The sequence below is a fragment of the Melospiza melodia genome, chromosome 1 (assembly GCF_035770615.1).
Source record: "Melospiza melodia melodia isolate bMelMel2 chromosome 1, bMelMel2.pri, whole genome shotgun sequence".
Taxonomy (NCBI): Eukaryota; Metazoa; Chordata; class Aves; order Passeriformes; family Passerellidae; genus Melospiza; species Melospiza melodia.
This window is the reverse complement of record NC_086194.1, coordinates 162,780,290-162,796,826: the sequence shown is the minus strand read 5'-3', so window position 1 is coordinate 162,796,826 and position 16,537 is coordinate 162,780,290. Positions and strand designations below refer to the sequence as shown.

At 38.4% G+C, this 16,537-nt stretch overlaps 1 long non-coding RNA gene across 2 annotated transcripts in view; it reads left to right on the top strand.

Moving 5' to 3' along the window:
• Positions 1-16,537, top strand: part of LOC134430639 (uncharacterized) — a 96,645-nt gene that overhangs the window by 21,227 nt on the left and 58,881 nt on the right. Inside the window, exon 3 of one of the 2 annotated variants that reach the window (XR_010030876.1) lies at positions 15,322-15,471. This is a non-coding gene — a long non-coding RNA (uncharacterized LOC134430639). Of the gene's footprint in view, positions 1-5,165; positions 6,371-15,321; positions 15,472-16,537 lie in introns of those variants that run through there. The other variant, XR_010030877.1, reaches the window with a different exon arrangement.

The window sequence follows — 16,537 nt, the reverse complement described above, 5'->3', positions numbered from 1 at the left end:
GCTCCTTCAAATTTCTGTTTGATCAGCAGCTATACTGAACAAGAGAAAGGCTAGAAGAATAAAGAAAATTTCTCTTGTCTTAGATTATGATGAATTTGAGACACCTTTAAGAATGAAAAAAAAGATATTATTAGAGACTAATCTTCACAGAGAAAGAAAATGTATTGAAAATTGCCTGTGAGAATAAATTTGAAAGAGGCATGTTCATGATCTGAGGGAAATTTAGGATTAAACAGCTACCAGTTTAAACTCAGTACTGGAAAATTTAAACTATATACATCAACTACTAAAATCCATTAATATCCATCAACTACTAAAATCCATTAATATCCATCAACACATGGAAACCAGTGACTGAAAGAGTGCAAACAAATGAAGTAAACTTTTAAATGCAATTTCCACAGCTGAAAATATTACACCATATTTTAGGCTACAGCCACACTGTGTTACAATAGAAACAGATCTTCCAGAAACTGTAGTTCTACAAAACTGTATATGAAAATAAGAATTTCAGATTCAATATGAGCCCACATTAAGATCTGCAGATCTCCCAGTCGCTCGAAATTGCCTGAGGAATCCACTCTAAGCAGCCATAAATGCCTGTTCACAAGAATCCTCTTTCTCAGCTTATGGTCAGGGCTGATCAAGAATCACTAAAATTTCATACTGCCTCAGATCCATCTCTGCATAAAAGTAATGAGACATCTGCTGTTGCTTTCAGATTTAATCACATAAATAATTTATCACCACAGAAATTCCACTAAAAATGTATTGCACGAGTAAAAGCTTCTGCACTTTCCTCAGACTGGGTACCCCTTGGTGAGCAGGATAAGAGTTACGTCTCTGCAATGGGACAAATCCCAAAACATCTCTCTGAGAATGCTGCATTACTAAAGAGACATTAACTTTCTCTTTAAAAAATGTGACTTGGATGCATATCAGGTTTAATTACCCCAGCAGTGGGTAATTGTCCTTGCTGGTTTCCTGCACCACAACTAAAACCCCAAGTTGCCAATGTCACATCCCCTGCCACAGCTTCCTTCTCCTGTAGGAACTGCCTGAACTCCTCCACAAGGTCTTCTTGCCATCTCCATAATCACATTCATTTTCAACACCCAGGCTTGGCAAACTGTGTAAGCAGGGCTTGTTTGCAGACATTAGAGACATCTGCCAGTTCAAGTGCCAGGCTCTTTGTGTTTATAACTGGAGATTTTACCTAAGAGAGATGAGAAAACTGAGTAACCCTTCAACTCTGAAAAAGAACAGTCATTTCTGCCAGACACATCTTATTTTCAAGTTTTCTGCATTATCATTTTTTAAGCTTAGAACTTCCAGTTTTGAACAAGGAAGATAGTTACAAACACTTTAATTTTATTTAAACCATTAATTCTAAGCTTCTTTTTTTTTTTTTTTTTCATTTTCATGAACTTACAGGCATTTCTTCAAAAGGGAGAGAGAAACAAGGCATTTGTTTCTTTTTTTTTTTTTCCCACTACCTTCAGGAACCTAATTGTCATTTGAAAGTGCAAGTGCCAGTATAGAAAACTCATGGAAAATGAGAATTTCCATTAAGGAATGAAGTAAACCAAAACAAGACAGACCTGTGTAACAATTTTTGCTTTTAAATGCTTTTCTTTTAATTTTGTTCTTTCCACTGCCAATGGAAAGAACAAAATTAAGGGCCTATTATTGAGTCATTATGAAGGGCCTATTATTGAGTCATCACCCATAAAATCACAAAACCCCTTTTCCTTTGTTGATGACCATAGGAAATGCTCTCTTGTGAGCCACATTTGAGACTGGACAAGGGAGATCATTCTAAGATATTTGAAAGAGCGAAAGATGAGAAATAAAAGTAGAAAACAAATATTACAAAGATGAAATTAATTCTATAAATTACACCAAGTCATTTAAAAAATCAAGCACCAAATTTTGGTTGCAAACTCAGCATCTATTCTATGTGGGCAATCAAAGTCTTTTTTTAGCCTCTCTACCACTCACAAAATGGGATTTCTAAGCACATTGCACTACAGTCTCTGCCATCCTTGCGTATTTTGTTCTCATGTTCACAAACAATGACAATTTTCCTTTATCCTTTAAATCTTAGCTTAAAACTCACAAGATTGCAAGTCAAAATCTCAAATACCAGCTACATTTGTGTATGCAGGGTATCATTCCTCCACCACAGATATGTTGTGAACAAAACTTTGATAAACTGAGGTGTAGATTAAATAAATATGATATGTAAAGCTGTCAGAGACATGACAGAAGTGAAGGGACAGTTTTGATTAGTGGGAAATTTGACAACAAAGGCAGTACAACAAATGAAAGTCATTGGAATCTTCTTCGTACTTTGGATATGCCTATTTATATAGAGAAATACAATATTTGATAAGTCTCTTATCAGTTGGCACTGAATTTTAAATTTAAAGTTATTATCAAGCGTTTTTTTATTTGTCAAGCTGGAAAAAAGGAAAATGTTGGGAAAAGCGGCTGCTAGGAGCTGACACCAGTCTTGTGTTCACTTTCAGCCACAGACCCAAATTAAAGCAATTATTTCAAAATGACTGATGCAGACAAGTTTTCATATTGCATATTTGGATGGAGAATAGCACTGTCTGTGTACACAGTCAGGAATAAAAATGCAAAGTTTTACCCTGGGCTTTTAATATGCATGGCAACAAAGAAGTATTTGAATGCTGACTGCATTCCCTTTCAATCTGTTCAAAATCTAGAGAGGGGAGTATATGTTATAGCACTGCCTTTTCCACATCTAGTTTGCTACAGTTTGGAAGCAAATCCCTACAGCTGACTACAATCTGTTCTATCAGATGCCTCTGCAAGGTCAACACACAGTGTTGCACTATATTTATTGCTAGCTGGTGAAAATTGAGTATCATTTAAAACTTTTATCACAAATGCAATTTGCAAGAGATTCTGCTGAAGTTCCTGTCTCTGGGGATTCAAACATTGGGGTTGTATGGATAATTCTAAAGCTATTTGACTTGAAAAAGTTCATTTTTGCTGTGTGATCCTCAGTCTTCATTTTCTTTATATAGATGCACTTATTCAAAAATGATTTTGAATTTACTGGGTGAGACATTTGAGAAGGAGAAAGATGAGAAAACAGGGAATGAACATTTTAAAGTAGAAATTGAAATATGTACAGCCTTACCCATTGCAGAGGAAAATGTGGGAGATATGCCATTGGCCATGGGCTATTATGTTTTCATTGCCAGCTCATTGTTCAGCTCTCACAGCATCACCAGGTTTTTGCTGGGGATAGCACTATCTGTGGCTCAGCTCACTACTGCAAGGCAGAGACATTACAACCATCCCACTGAAAGTCTTTGCATGCAGAGGAAATGTTAGATAAGCTCAAAGCTTTAAATGGTGGGTTTGACTGTTTACTGATCATATTACAACTCCTAACTCTTCAACATCCAACTAAAAGACAATTTAATGATGGCTATTGTCCCACAAACCCAAGAAATATCTCAAAACATTTTTAAATTTTAAAAGCCTGAGGAAAATTTGTCTGTCAACATTACCCTACAAATGTTTTTACCATTATTTTATTCTTGACTGAATCGAATAGGTTGATATGTTTGAAAAGCAGAAACAACAACAAAAAAAATCCAGGTCTCACAGAAACACATAAAGATAAATATTGGAGGGGATCTCTTGATCAAAGCAGGACTACCTTTAAAACTAGATCTGGGTCTTGCTTAGGATGATGGCAAGACTAGTTTTGAACCTCTCTAAGGATGAAGGTTACACAATCTCTCTGGGAGCCTTATCCACTGCTGCACCATTCTTACAGTTGTTGTTTTATTTTTTTCCTAAAATCATGACCAGTTTGAATATTATTGAATTTATTTTCTTGTTCCTTCCTCTAATCAAACAGCATATTTATATTGTCAGCAATGCTTGAAAATATGTATAGGCTCAAGTCACAGTAGGATTTATGTTAGAAGGTATTTATAGAGTTTGGATCTATACATTAAACAGTCAGGTCTTCTAAGAGGACGTAAAATCTGGAGCTTTGTATTTACAGTCTCAAGTTTTTGCTCTTTAAATCAAGCAAATTGTACACCAAAAAAATACCAACAGCAAAGTGAAATCTCTCTATGCAATGTGGCCACTGTAGTTACAAGAGGAACATTTTTAAGGGACACTTCTTTATTCTGTCAATATTTGCCAGGTTATTTTCTCTGCAAGTAAGAATACTTGTTCCTATTCCTCACTACTTTGGATCTAAGTTAATGTACATTGGACAAATTAATCTTTACATTTTCCTGAACACTTATGATGGTTACCTGCCAATTCTCCATCCATCTCTCCTCCCACTAATCCTTGTTTTATATTTTAGGAAATATTAGATTTCAGATTTTCAAAACATCTGCTCGAGATATGAAGTATTTTAATAGACCAAAACATGCTTCTAGACCAAAACTATCCCCAAACTGTGCAACACCTTTAAAGAAGTAGCTCAAAAGGCAAACAAGAAGATGAGACAATCAAGAGATGCTTTTTAGTAAAATAAACTTTTCAAAAAGCCTACACAAATTTCATGGTATGCCAATGTACTCAGAACTCCATGAGTGAAACCAAAGGAATTTTGACACTTCCACATACTTGCTTGCAATTTGCAGCTTCTCAAAATAGAAGTTCAGAAGAGAAAATATAGTTACTTCCTATGTCTATGTGACAACAATTTAACAGATCAGAGTGATAATTTACTTTCTTTCTGATTCCTTTGAAACTTCCAAAATTTGTACCAGTTCTTTAGTAGTTTAAAAATTATTGTATCATCAATTAAATTTTTTTGCAAATTAAAGTCACATCAGTTCTCACAAGCTCAGTTTCATTCTGGAGACAGAATGGCTCTATGCCAAATGTGCATATTTCTCTTATCATCTTCTAGACTGTATCATTCATCGTTCTTAAACTGATACAATTTTCTAGTTAGAGTAGTGAATGGGGCATTTTATCCTGTTTTATAAGACATTAACTCTGTTAATGTTAGCATTAACAGAGCAGTGGACCTGTGCAACAAATTGTTTTAGTTTTCTATGAATTAGTTCCCTTAGCTGTATTGGAAGGTAATGATTTATTCTGATGAGCCTTAGATATAGTGTTTTAAAGCATTCATCTTTCTTCAGCAGGCTGGACCAAGAACACCTTCTCCCAGAGAGATCTAACTGATGAAGCAGAAATGCAGCCTACTGGCCTAAACTCTAAATGGACAGCAATACAAATTTCTGAAAATATAGTCCTACAAGTCCACTGTGAATTGATTATTTATAACAGATTCAGATTCCTGTTTCTCTCATATTAGTTCACTTCACAGAATCACAAAATCACAGAATCACAGAACATGCTGAGTGGGGAGGAATGCACAAGGATCACAGAGTCCAACAATTGGTCCTGCACAGGACCATCCCCAAGAGTCACATCACGCACCTGAGAGCATCATCCAAACACTTCTTGAGCTCTGCAGGGATTGGTGCTGTGACCACTTCCCCGGGGAGCCTGTTCCAGGGCCCAGCCACCCCCTCAGTATGGAATGTTTTCCTAATATCCAACATCATCCCTCTGTCTTGCCTGCCTTCCCTGTCCCTCTTGAGGAGCCTGTAACCATCCAATGGGGCACCCCACTCACAGGACTCATCCCATCAAATTTTCCTTATGCCACTGATGTCAAATCTCTGGGACCAGGCCAAAGCTTCAAACTCCTGTTGTTTGTTCCTCATGTTGTGTGCATTGGGTCAGAAGCATTTCAAGTGTGTTTCATTGTAGACAACACTTCATGGAGCAGATTGTGGCATCCTAATAGCAGTCAGATCCTCAAGTTTTTGTATGCTATCTCATTGCTCATTGCTGGCAAGCCTGGCTTATGCCTTCAAAAGCTCAGCCTCTGAGCCCTGCTAGCTCCTGTGCTAAAAATGTGGAAGTACCAGTGTGTCCAGAACTTCTTTGGAGCCCCTTGAATTATATTTCACCACATGCTATTAAAACAGCCCATGTCAGCTGCTTGAAATGTCACTCTCCTGTATTACGGTACCATCTAAATTATCAAGGCACACAGGGCCTATATGAGGGCACACAGCCATCCATCAAGGGCCCTGTGGGCCTCTGCTTCAAACGACAGTCCTGGTATAAGTCCTGCTGAAGACACTAAAAGGACTCCCATGAAAGATCCCAGCTTGGGTGAACAAAAATGTACTTTTAATTCCTCCATTTTTATCTTCTAAGCAATTCCTTAGACATCTTAAGCATTCATCCCCTAATCCATATTTAGAAGGCTTTATGGAGTAATCCATCATGTGAAACCTTGTTGAGAGCTTCCCTGAAAATCCATCTGTAAAATGTCTACCAGGCTTCTTTCTATGTAAGCCAATTATTATTCCATTTTAAAATGTAATCACAATTGTTTGTCATAATTTCTTCTTCCCAAACCCATGCTGATTCATTCTTATTACATTTTCATTCTCCAAATGCAGCTTTAAACACTCTGTGAACATTATCTCAAAAATGTCTTAATACTGTTCTTGGATTTAATAAACATAATTTTCATCATCTTTCCCAGACTCTTCCCTTATGTGACGTAAATATAATTAGTGGTTTTTAGTCTCCTGTTGCTTTTTCAGTGTTGAAGCACATTCTCAATAAAAAAAAAAAAAACACTTCTCAAACATCTTTTAATTAGCCATGGAACCATAGACTCACAGAACCATTTAGTTTGGAGAAGACCTTGAGGATCAGCAAGTCCAGCCTTTCATACAACACTGCCACGTTCACCACTACACCTAAATACCACATCTACACATCTTTCAAATACCTCCAGGACCAGTGAGTCCACCACTTCCCTGGGCAGCCTGTTCTGATGTTAGATAACATTGTTGGTGAAGAAAGTTTTCCTAATATCCAATCTAAACCTCCCCTGGTGAAACTTGAGGCCATGTCCTCTGTTGCTCCCTGGGAGGAGGTGCCAACCCTTGCCTGGCTACACCCTCCTGTCAGGCAGCTGCAGGGAGTGACAAGGTCTCCCCTGAGCCTCCTTTTCTCCAGGCCGAACACCCCCAGCTCCCTCAGCTGCTGCGCACAGCACTTGTGCTCCAGTCCCTTCCTCTTGTGCTCCACTGCTCTCCTCTGGGCATTCCAGGCCCTCAATGTCTTTCTTGTAGTGAGAGGCCCAAAACAGGATTTGAGGTGTGGCTTCAGGAGTGCCAACACAGAGTGACAATTACTGCCCTGGTCCTGATGGCCACACGATTGCTGATCAAGGCAGGATGCCGTGCATCTCAGCCTTTTAATGGTTTTTTTTTTTTAATTATGTTTCCAAGGCATCAAATAAATTATGAAGGTTCTCCTTAGGTCTCCTTTTGTTGTTAATGTATTTATATAAACATTTTTGCTATATTTTACAGCAGTAGGTAGATTAAGTTCTGTGGCCAAAGCCTTTCTAATTTTCTCACTGCATTAAACTTATAATCCACCTGAGTTCCATGCCCTTTCTTCCAAAGGTCAAAACTCTGTTTTCCTTTCTGAGTTCTAGCCAAAACTCTATGTTCAGTCAGGCTGGTCTTCTTCCTCACCCTTCTCATCTTTTGGTACATGAGGACAGATTGCTCCTGCACCTTTAGGATTTCCTTCTTGAAGAATGTTCTGCCTTCCTGGACTCCTTTGCACTTCAGGACTGCCTCCCAGGGGACTCTGTCAACCAATCTTCTAAACAGTACAAAGTCTGCCATCCAGAAATCTGAGGTTTTTTGAGAACTGAGAATCTTCTAAAGAACTGAGAGCTCTATCATTTATCACTTTACCCAAGATGACCTTCGGCAACCAAAAGTCCTTCTCTGTTCACAGAGAGTAGATCCAGTTGATGCACTCCCAAGCTGACCCCCTCATCAGTTGTCTCAGGAAGTTCTCTTCCACATACTTCAATTTCCAGATTTCTTTCCTCTCCACTGTCTTGTATTTGCAGCAGATATCTGTTAACCTGAAGGGAACAAGGGAAAAAACAAGAACACAAGAATGAGGGAAAAGATGTTAAGTTATTAGACAGCATCCAAAGGATTGCATGAGAATGGCAAAGGGGCTGGCAGGGGAGCTGTATGAGGGGTGGCTGAGGTCACTTGTTCTCCTGAGCCTGGAGAAGAGGAGGCTGAGGGGAGACCTGCCTGTGTTCTTCCACATCCTTATGAGGGGGAGTGAAGGGGCAGGCACCGATCTTTTCACTCTTGTAACCAGTGACAGGACCCAAGGAAATGGCATGAAGGTGAGTCAGGGAATGTTTAGGTTGGATATCAGGAAAAGGTCTTCACTGGAACATGCTCTCCAGGGAAGTGCTCACAGCACCACGCCTGTCAGAGTTTAAGAAGGATTTAGACAACAGTCTCAAGCACATGGTATGTGTCTTAGGGTTTCCAGGGCCAGGAGTTGGGCTCAATGAAGGGTCCCTTTCAATTCAATATTTTATATGGTTCTATGATTCTCCCAGATACTTATAGAGTATTTTGTCTGCTTCTTCATCCTGCTTGGGTGGCCTATAGCAGACTCCCACCATGACACTTGTGTGTTGGCCTTCCTCCTGAATCTTATCCATAAACTCTCCACCCTTTCATCACCATCATCACGCTATAGACAGTCAAAACAGTCCCTTACATATAGGGCTACCCCCCCACCTCTCCTTTGCCTGTCTCTGCTGAAGAGTTTATAGCCATCCATTGCAGCATTCCAGCTGTGTGAGTCATCCCACCATGTTTCCATGATGACAGTCATGTCACAGAGTCACAGTTTCTTGGTGCACAATGGCTTCCAGCCCCTCCTGTTCATTGCCCATGCTGTGTGCATTGGTGTTGATGCACTTCTGCTGGGCTGCTAAACCGTAACATGAACCTAGTTAACAATGCCTAATCTTAGTCTTCTGCCAGGAGAGGTTCAGATTAGGTATTAGGAAAAATTCCTTCGTGGAAGGGGTTGTCAGCATTGGAACAGGCTGCCCAGGGAAGTCTGGTGATTGGAGTCACCATCCTGAAAGTTCTAAAAAAATGTGCAGATATGGCACATAGAGACATGGTTTAGTGGTGAACATAATGCTGATGTTAGATTGACAGTTGGACTGGAGGATCCTGGAGGTTTTTTCCAACCTTAATAATTCTATGATTCTATGATTTAATGTTATGTCACCAAACATTTAGAATGTCTGTCTCATCTAAGATTCTGTGCTTTAGTGATATGCTGTATCAGTTGAAAAGTCAGAGCAGTAGAATACACATGAAAACTCCTGGCATTTTAGGAGGTTGGAGATAGGTCTTAGTTCAGGACTGAACACATCTGCTCCTTTTGTGAAGAGAGGATAACTTCATCTAATTGCATATGATTCAGGTTGATCTAGAGCAGTTGCCAAATTAACAGGAGTTTTAAAGAGCAGCCCTTTCAATATTTATTCATATTCAATTGCATCTTACTGTACTCAAAGGTGTTCTGTGCAAACAAAGAATTTATCAGAGTATTATTAACATTATTAACATATTGCTCGAGAAATGCTATTCTATAAACCTTGTAGTTTATTCTCAGTTATTAAGAAATGACACCTCCATTAGGATACACCCGTAATCCCTGTCTCTGGTGGAATGAAACAGGTTTTTTTAAAGGAGGTCTTGGTTTTGACAAATATCTCTTCCTTTTCATGCAGGTTGGCAAATTCAAAATGATGTTTCACTATATATCTTACCATCATTTTAATTGAGAATTTCAGGTTTAGATGTGTGAATTATCATAAAAAGTTTATTTTACATGCATGGTCTCTTAATTACTTGTGTTTCTCAGTGAAGTTCAGGTGTCCTGCAACATTCCACCTTAATGCAGTTTTTTTCCCCAGGGCTCTTTCTACTCCTGGCCATCTTCACAGTAGATGTATTTTTCACTGCATGTCTCTGACAAGTTTTAAATTTCTGATGAAAAAAACCCACAACACTTCAGTCAGAATTTCTTTTCTAAATCTCTGTGAAATCTGCACTCAGATGTCACAGCCTTAGGGAATCATGTGTGTTTAGACTATCACAAAAATATGAACGTCATTGTGCAGCATGGATTCCAAAGCCAGTGGCTTTTACACAACTACACCACTACATCTGTTCATCAAAACAATAAAGTTCCTTATGAATATTCAACAACTTGGAAACTTCTCTGAGCCCTAGAGGCTACTTTATCCCACTGTTTAGAAACAATATCCAAACCCTCATCAGTCAATTCCACAGGTAGTGTGATTATTTCTGAAGAATATAAGACATCCTTCTGCCCAAGATTCAGATGGCATTATGCAGTTTAGTTTGGAATTATTCCCTCAGACATTTTTAGGTTTTTTTATTTGTATTGATATTTTAAGTATGAGTAAACCAGCATGCTCAAGTTGGAACATCATTATTTAAATAAAAATATTATTAAATGAGGGAGAGAAAATATATATTGTAACCACACTGTATTTGGCCTACAACTGTTGATATATTAACCACTAGATAACTACTAACAGAAGATGAACAGTAATCAACTATATTATGTATTTTTGAGCAAAAATTTGGGCTCAAAATTTGGGATTTTGTATCACAGATACATGCTGTAGATGACTCTCCTATTTTGCTATGTTTCCAATGTCCAGACTACAAATGAATCCACATAATACACAGTTCACATTGCTAGCAGTAAGCTAGCTACCAACCTTTTGGCCCAAGACAGAAAGACAGTGTCATATAGAAAGAAGGAATGTTTTGGAGGAATATAAATTTTGGGAAAGTCTGCAGAGTGAAATATGTCTAGAAAATAAATTTATTCTGAGAAAGAGGGTAACAGAAGGAAACATTTGGATAGGAATTATGATGCCAGCTTTTCCTGTTGACTTTGGTGGTGTCCATGTGTCTCTCTTGTGTCTGCTGACCAGTTTCTGCATTGTATCTCACTTCACAGCATCACCAGCAGCAGCACCCACACACCCGCAGAAACATAGAGCTACAGGATTTCAGGATTTCAGACATTGCTTTTGTAATTGCTGTTAACTTCCACCATCCCTCACTGCCACAACAGGACCTCCTTCTGAGGAAGCACACCTGTACCTATATTTTATAGCATTCCTTGAAGAATTAAACACTGCCTGATAATTGTCTGAGATTCTGCCACTACACCAGCCTGGCTTTGACATTGTTCCTGTGTTTTGTTCTTTTTCTCTACCACAGTTTTGTGCAGCCTTAGTCTGGAAAGAAGCTCCCTCTGGAAGGGATCCAAGCTCAAGACAAAACAAGCTGGCTCTAAGAGTGTCTTTGGGCTCCATCCACCTTAGGCCCTGCTGCTTTGGTAAAAGAGACGTAGCTGTGCCTGGTCCATCTTATTGCCAGTGCCATTTCAGCAGAGGGTCAGCAATCTGCCTTCCAACTCACAGGCACTGAAATACTGGCATCACAGTACTGGCTGCCAGCCTAACACAACACTGGGCCTAAGCTCCCTTTGATATCCTCTATTGCTCAGTTGGAAAAACATCATTCTAGAGAGAACAAACACAAGAGGAATACATGTCCCCAGCAATGCCTGGAGTTTTTACACAGGAGTCAGCAAGCATCACAAAATCTGTCCTGTTCTTGTGACTGCAGCTAAAAAAAACCCTGAATCATTTATCTGAAGCATGATAGAAAGTTTGAGAGAATGCTAATAGCTGAAAGCTTTAAAAGATCATCTATCCTATCATTAACCTTTCTGTCATTTACATCTCCTGCTTTTCACATGCATAAAATCAATCTGAACTGCCACTCACTCTTGCCTTAGAGGAAAATGAAAGTTTTAGCTCCACAGGAGTGATGAAGGAGCAAATCAGTGACATGTCATAATGGTCGGATTTGGTGGCCTCAACCCAGATGCCAGTGGATGTAAGCTCCTATTTGCAGGTATTTGTCATTCCATCTATCATATATAACAAGCAGTAGCAGAGTAAAAATCAGTAGAATGAGCATCCTAGCACTTCTTACAATCTCACCACAGGGATTAGGCACAGAACTGCTCACAGACTGGGGTACATGTACTATGACCTTAACTGTCCCATTCAGGGTTAGCCAGGGACAATCATAAAGCTTGGACTGCTGCTGCCTGGACTGCTGCAGGACTCAGTGGTGGAGAGGTTTTCAGTCTCCTGCAAAGTTCACCCTGTCCTTCCAAAAGCAGCCTGCCACCAGCACAATGAAATCCAGTGCAGAAACAAAAACATAGTAGCAAAATAATCAAAATCCTGTTTTTACTGTTTGGAAATAATTTCAAATTTTTGCAAATTTCAACAGCTATATCCATGAGCATTGATCAGCTGCTTCTTCCAACAAACTATTTATGTAGATGTATGACTGATGTTTAAATATCTATCACCATTTTTTCTCTCTCTTCTTTCTTTCTTTCTTGTGTTTACTTTCTGCTGTCGATTTTGCTAAATCTTGTGATGATTTGTGCACAGGCCTAGTGTTAGTAAGTGGGTGAGCAATCTCAGTGAACTCAGGCAGTCTCACTGAGTTCCATTTATCAGTGTTAGTTAGGGTCACACAGAAAAATCCACAGTCAGGATCTTACAATCCAATGTAATAAAATATCACAATGCATACCAGGGAAGAAAGAGGTGTCCTGATATGGGAATACAGCCATGTGTCCTTGCCTTTGTTCACATACAGAGGTGTAGATCAATGCAACAGTTCAGAAGGAGGGAGAAAAAGTAGCTATGTAGCTTTCGGTTAATTACATAAAAATGAATGTTAAGAATAAATAAATAATAAAAATAAATTATTAAAAATAATTAATAAATTAATAATAAAATAATAAATAAATAAAATAATGTAAATCTTAGAATATTACATTAATCTAGAGATCCGGCTTAAAGAAGTCAGGTAATTTTATTATCAGCCCCAGTCATTAGGTTATTGTTGCAGAATGCAGAAAGATTTCCTTCAATTAAAGGTAATTATTTGTTCTGCAGTTGATAAATTATTTGGCAGCTTTGTCTAATACTGAAATTTTGGCTTTATGCATTCAAAATTATTTAAATTATTAACATACACATAAAGGAAGCAAAAGCTTGAATGCGGAATGTGTTCCACCTCACATGGTTCTGCTTTTCCCATGGGCCTGGTGTAGGGAAAGTGATTCTCAGTGCTTTTCTTTTTTCCCCCCCACTGCTTTTATTTGATTTAATGAGGTAGCCCCCCTGCAAGTTTATATTTATGAATTCATAATGTGAGCCAGCAATTTCTTATGCAAAGTCAAGTAATTTTGTTGCAGACTCTTTCTCTCACTCCCACCCAAAGATATTGTTAACTGTCACATTTTATAATAGCACCATCTTTCTTCCATTAAAGAAATTACTTCAATAAGATTCCAGATTTTTCAAGTCATATCACAGGTAAAAACCTGAGTCATCACTCAATAAATATTTTTAAATTTGGCTACCAAATAAGTAATATACAAGTTTAACTTGTGAAGCACTATTCTTTTCCTTCTGGAATTGCCTTCATTCTAATTTCTGCCAGGATATGATTTACAATGTGGAGCAACTCTCTTCAGATAAGAGACACATATTCCAAAGCACATATGTTTGGCATCCTCTTACTGCATAATGCCATGTGCTGCTCAAAAGCTTCCTAAAGTCAGCTGAAGCTGTAACACAACTTTGCTTCAACAGGCCCTTTGTTCTGCCTCACCTCTTTCCCTGAAAGGTTAAAGGGCTGAGCTAGCTATTCACTAGGAAAATTAGTTGCTTGCAAATCTTTATTCAAATTCAGACAGCTAATAAATGCATCCCTTAGTGCCTACAACCCTTGAATATTCACAGATATTTGCACTAGTTAAGAATTTTCTCATTTATATTTTCCACATTTATTCATTATTTTCCCACCTTTTATTTGTGTTAATATCTTGGTGGATGTTGAATGAAAGATTATATAAAAGTTACTGTGATTCAGGCAGTATTTGCAGATGGCAAAACAAGGAACTCATGAAAAATTTTTGAAGACACTACCTACTATCAACCTGGGTGACTCTCTGGGATGTTCCATAAATCTTTATACGAGCTAAAATCAAAAGTGGTCCATTAAGAGGAGAAAGGGAGGGTCAAATAATTTATGTGTATTCATTTGTCCAACTGTAGTTAGAATTATACCCCTTAAGCCTATAGGAATAGGCAATGAATCCTGTAAGTCTGAAAATTCTATAGGAACACAGCAGTTGTTATATTGGATCATACCTGAGGTACTCAGCATCTCCTGGTGGTCAGCAGCAAGTGTTTCAGAGGAATGTTGCTGTGTCTGCCTGTTTACAGCCCTCCTAGGCAAACTGTATTCAGAACTGTTCTTTCTACCTTGGCAAAAGATGCAAGAAAATAGTAAGTCTTTTTAGAAATAAACAGAGAAACATTTCCAAGGCCTAAGGGAAAGGTTAGGACTTCTTGGTTTAGAAAAAAATAATATTATGCATGCCAAAAGAGAAAAAATCAATTTCAGTATTAAAACAAACAAACAAACAAAAAAAAACCCCACACCACCAAAACAAACTAAAATAAAAGAAGACATGCACAGCAAAACAGAAAGGCAACAAGATTAAAGTGGATCAAAGACTTCCATTTTTTTTGCATATGTTGAAACTTACCCCATGCAGAAAGTCAGCAGAAGGCCCAGGCTCTGCTTTAGCTGCCTCTCCCTACCCTGAGAGCTTTCCTGAGACTTCCAACAGTTCACAGTCTCTATACCTGCCCTTAGGACAGAGAAATATTTCACCCACAACACACAATCCCCTTATATGAATACCAGCCCATTATATCACCAAATCTAAGAGCTTAGCAGGATTTGGTTTTTCTTCACACTCAGATATATGTGTTAAGAAGATGGTTATCCAGAGTTCCACCTTCACTTATAATTTAAATAAACACAAACAGGCTGAAGCAGATCTGTAATCTACAAAATTTCTACCATGATGCCACCCAAGCATTCCCAATCTTCTTTAAACTGTCCCTAAACACAGATCTCCCCTAGCTCAATGAGTCCCAAATCCTGCACCCTACACCCTCAATCAATTCCCATTTCTGCTATAACTCTAGTAAGGGATATTTCCAGATGACAAGAGATGTGCAGTTACACACCTGTGAGATAGTCCCCATGCTATTTACTGTTACTTCAACTCCCTTCTCTAGTCCCAAACATCAATCACTGCCAGTCTCAGTCCTGGCATTAACTCACTGTGCATTCCATAGGGCAGGGATTGGTGTCTTCTTATCTTAATCAGTAAACAATTTTGTTCCAGGTGGGAGCTCACAGCTTCCTACTGGAAAGGAGGAACTGCTGTTACAAGCTGTCTCTGTATGAACAAAGATGACAAAATTCTTCACAAACCCAGGAGAGATGACCCAGAGTTGGACTGAAATGAGAAACATGGCAACAAACTCATCACCAGGTTGGTGACTTATGTACAGGTTTACAGTGAAAGGGAGGGATATTTACTGGGATTGAAAGCAGTGAAAAAATCATAAGGCAAGGAAAAGAGAGGCCAAAACCTGTTGCTTTACCACCTACCCACCTGCAACAGCTTTGTGGAGCAAATGAAGATGCAATGAAAGAGAGAGTCAGAAGCATGGAGGTGAACAAACAAGTTGATGTGGCTCCAGAAAGACTTAGAAGGCTGAGGAGTAGTCCAGGTATTACCCATAAAAAAAAATTCTCAGAACTAGATTTTTTACATCACTGTATCTTTTTTGTTATCTTCTGAAAAGACACCAAAGCCTCCCATGTAAGATTTCTATGCAATGTGATGAAAACTCATCTTTTGGAAGCAGAACCTTTAATGTGGACAGTTGTAGAAGTGCTGTAGGATGCTCTAGAATTTTCTATCTACTTCATTTACTAGCATGAAGGAGTTCCTGACAACTCCAAAGGCAGACAATTAGTCACTACAATAAAGCAGGAATCCTTTCTTTATTGCAAACAAGCCTGTTTATCAGCTAAGGACACTGATAAAAGAAAATGTCATATCGAAATGCTCAATCAATGTAAGAAACAATGGATTGGTTAAGCAACTAGAAGTCCCACACAAAACAAATGAAAAACAAGCCTATTGGTATGCTATTCTAGTACAGCACATTTAAGTCATCAGTTACCAATATCTCAGTGCTAGTACAAGGCTTTTACATGTGCCAATTAGAATATAACTTCAACTCTATCATCTGTATTTTAATTATTTTCATTAAAAGAAACTAAACTGGAGGGAAAAGTCCATATATTATATTTGCATACCACAACATACCACAAAGTTCACATTACCCCACCTCAGTTCAGACCCCTAGCAATATTCTGTTACCATCACCCATTTAAAAGGTTCAGTAAAAGCCATTCTGATTGTACATTCCCAAAGAAAAATGACTAGGCAGCAGTGATATTAAAGTGCTTTACTTTCATAAGTAAACTCCAACACTTTACTGTATAAAAATATCAGCATTAAACATGTGGAAAGAATTGGCTACACA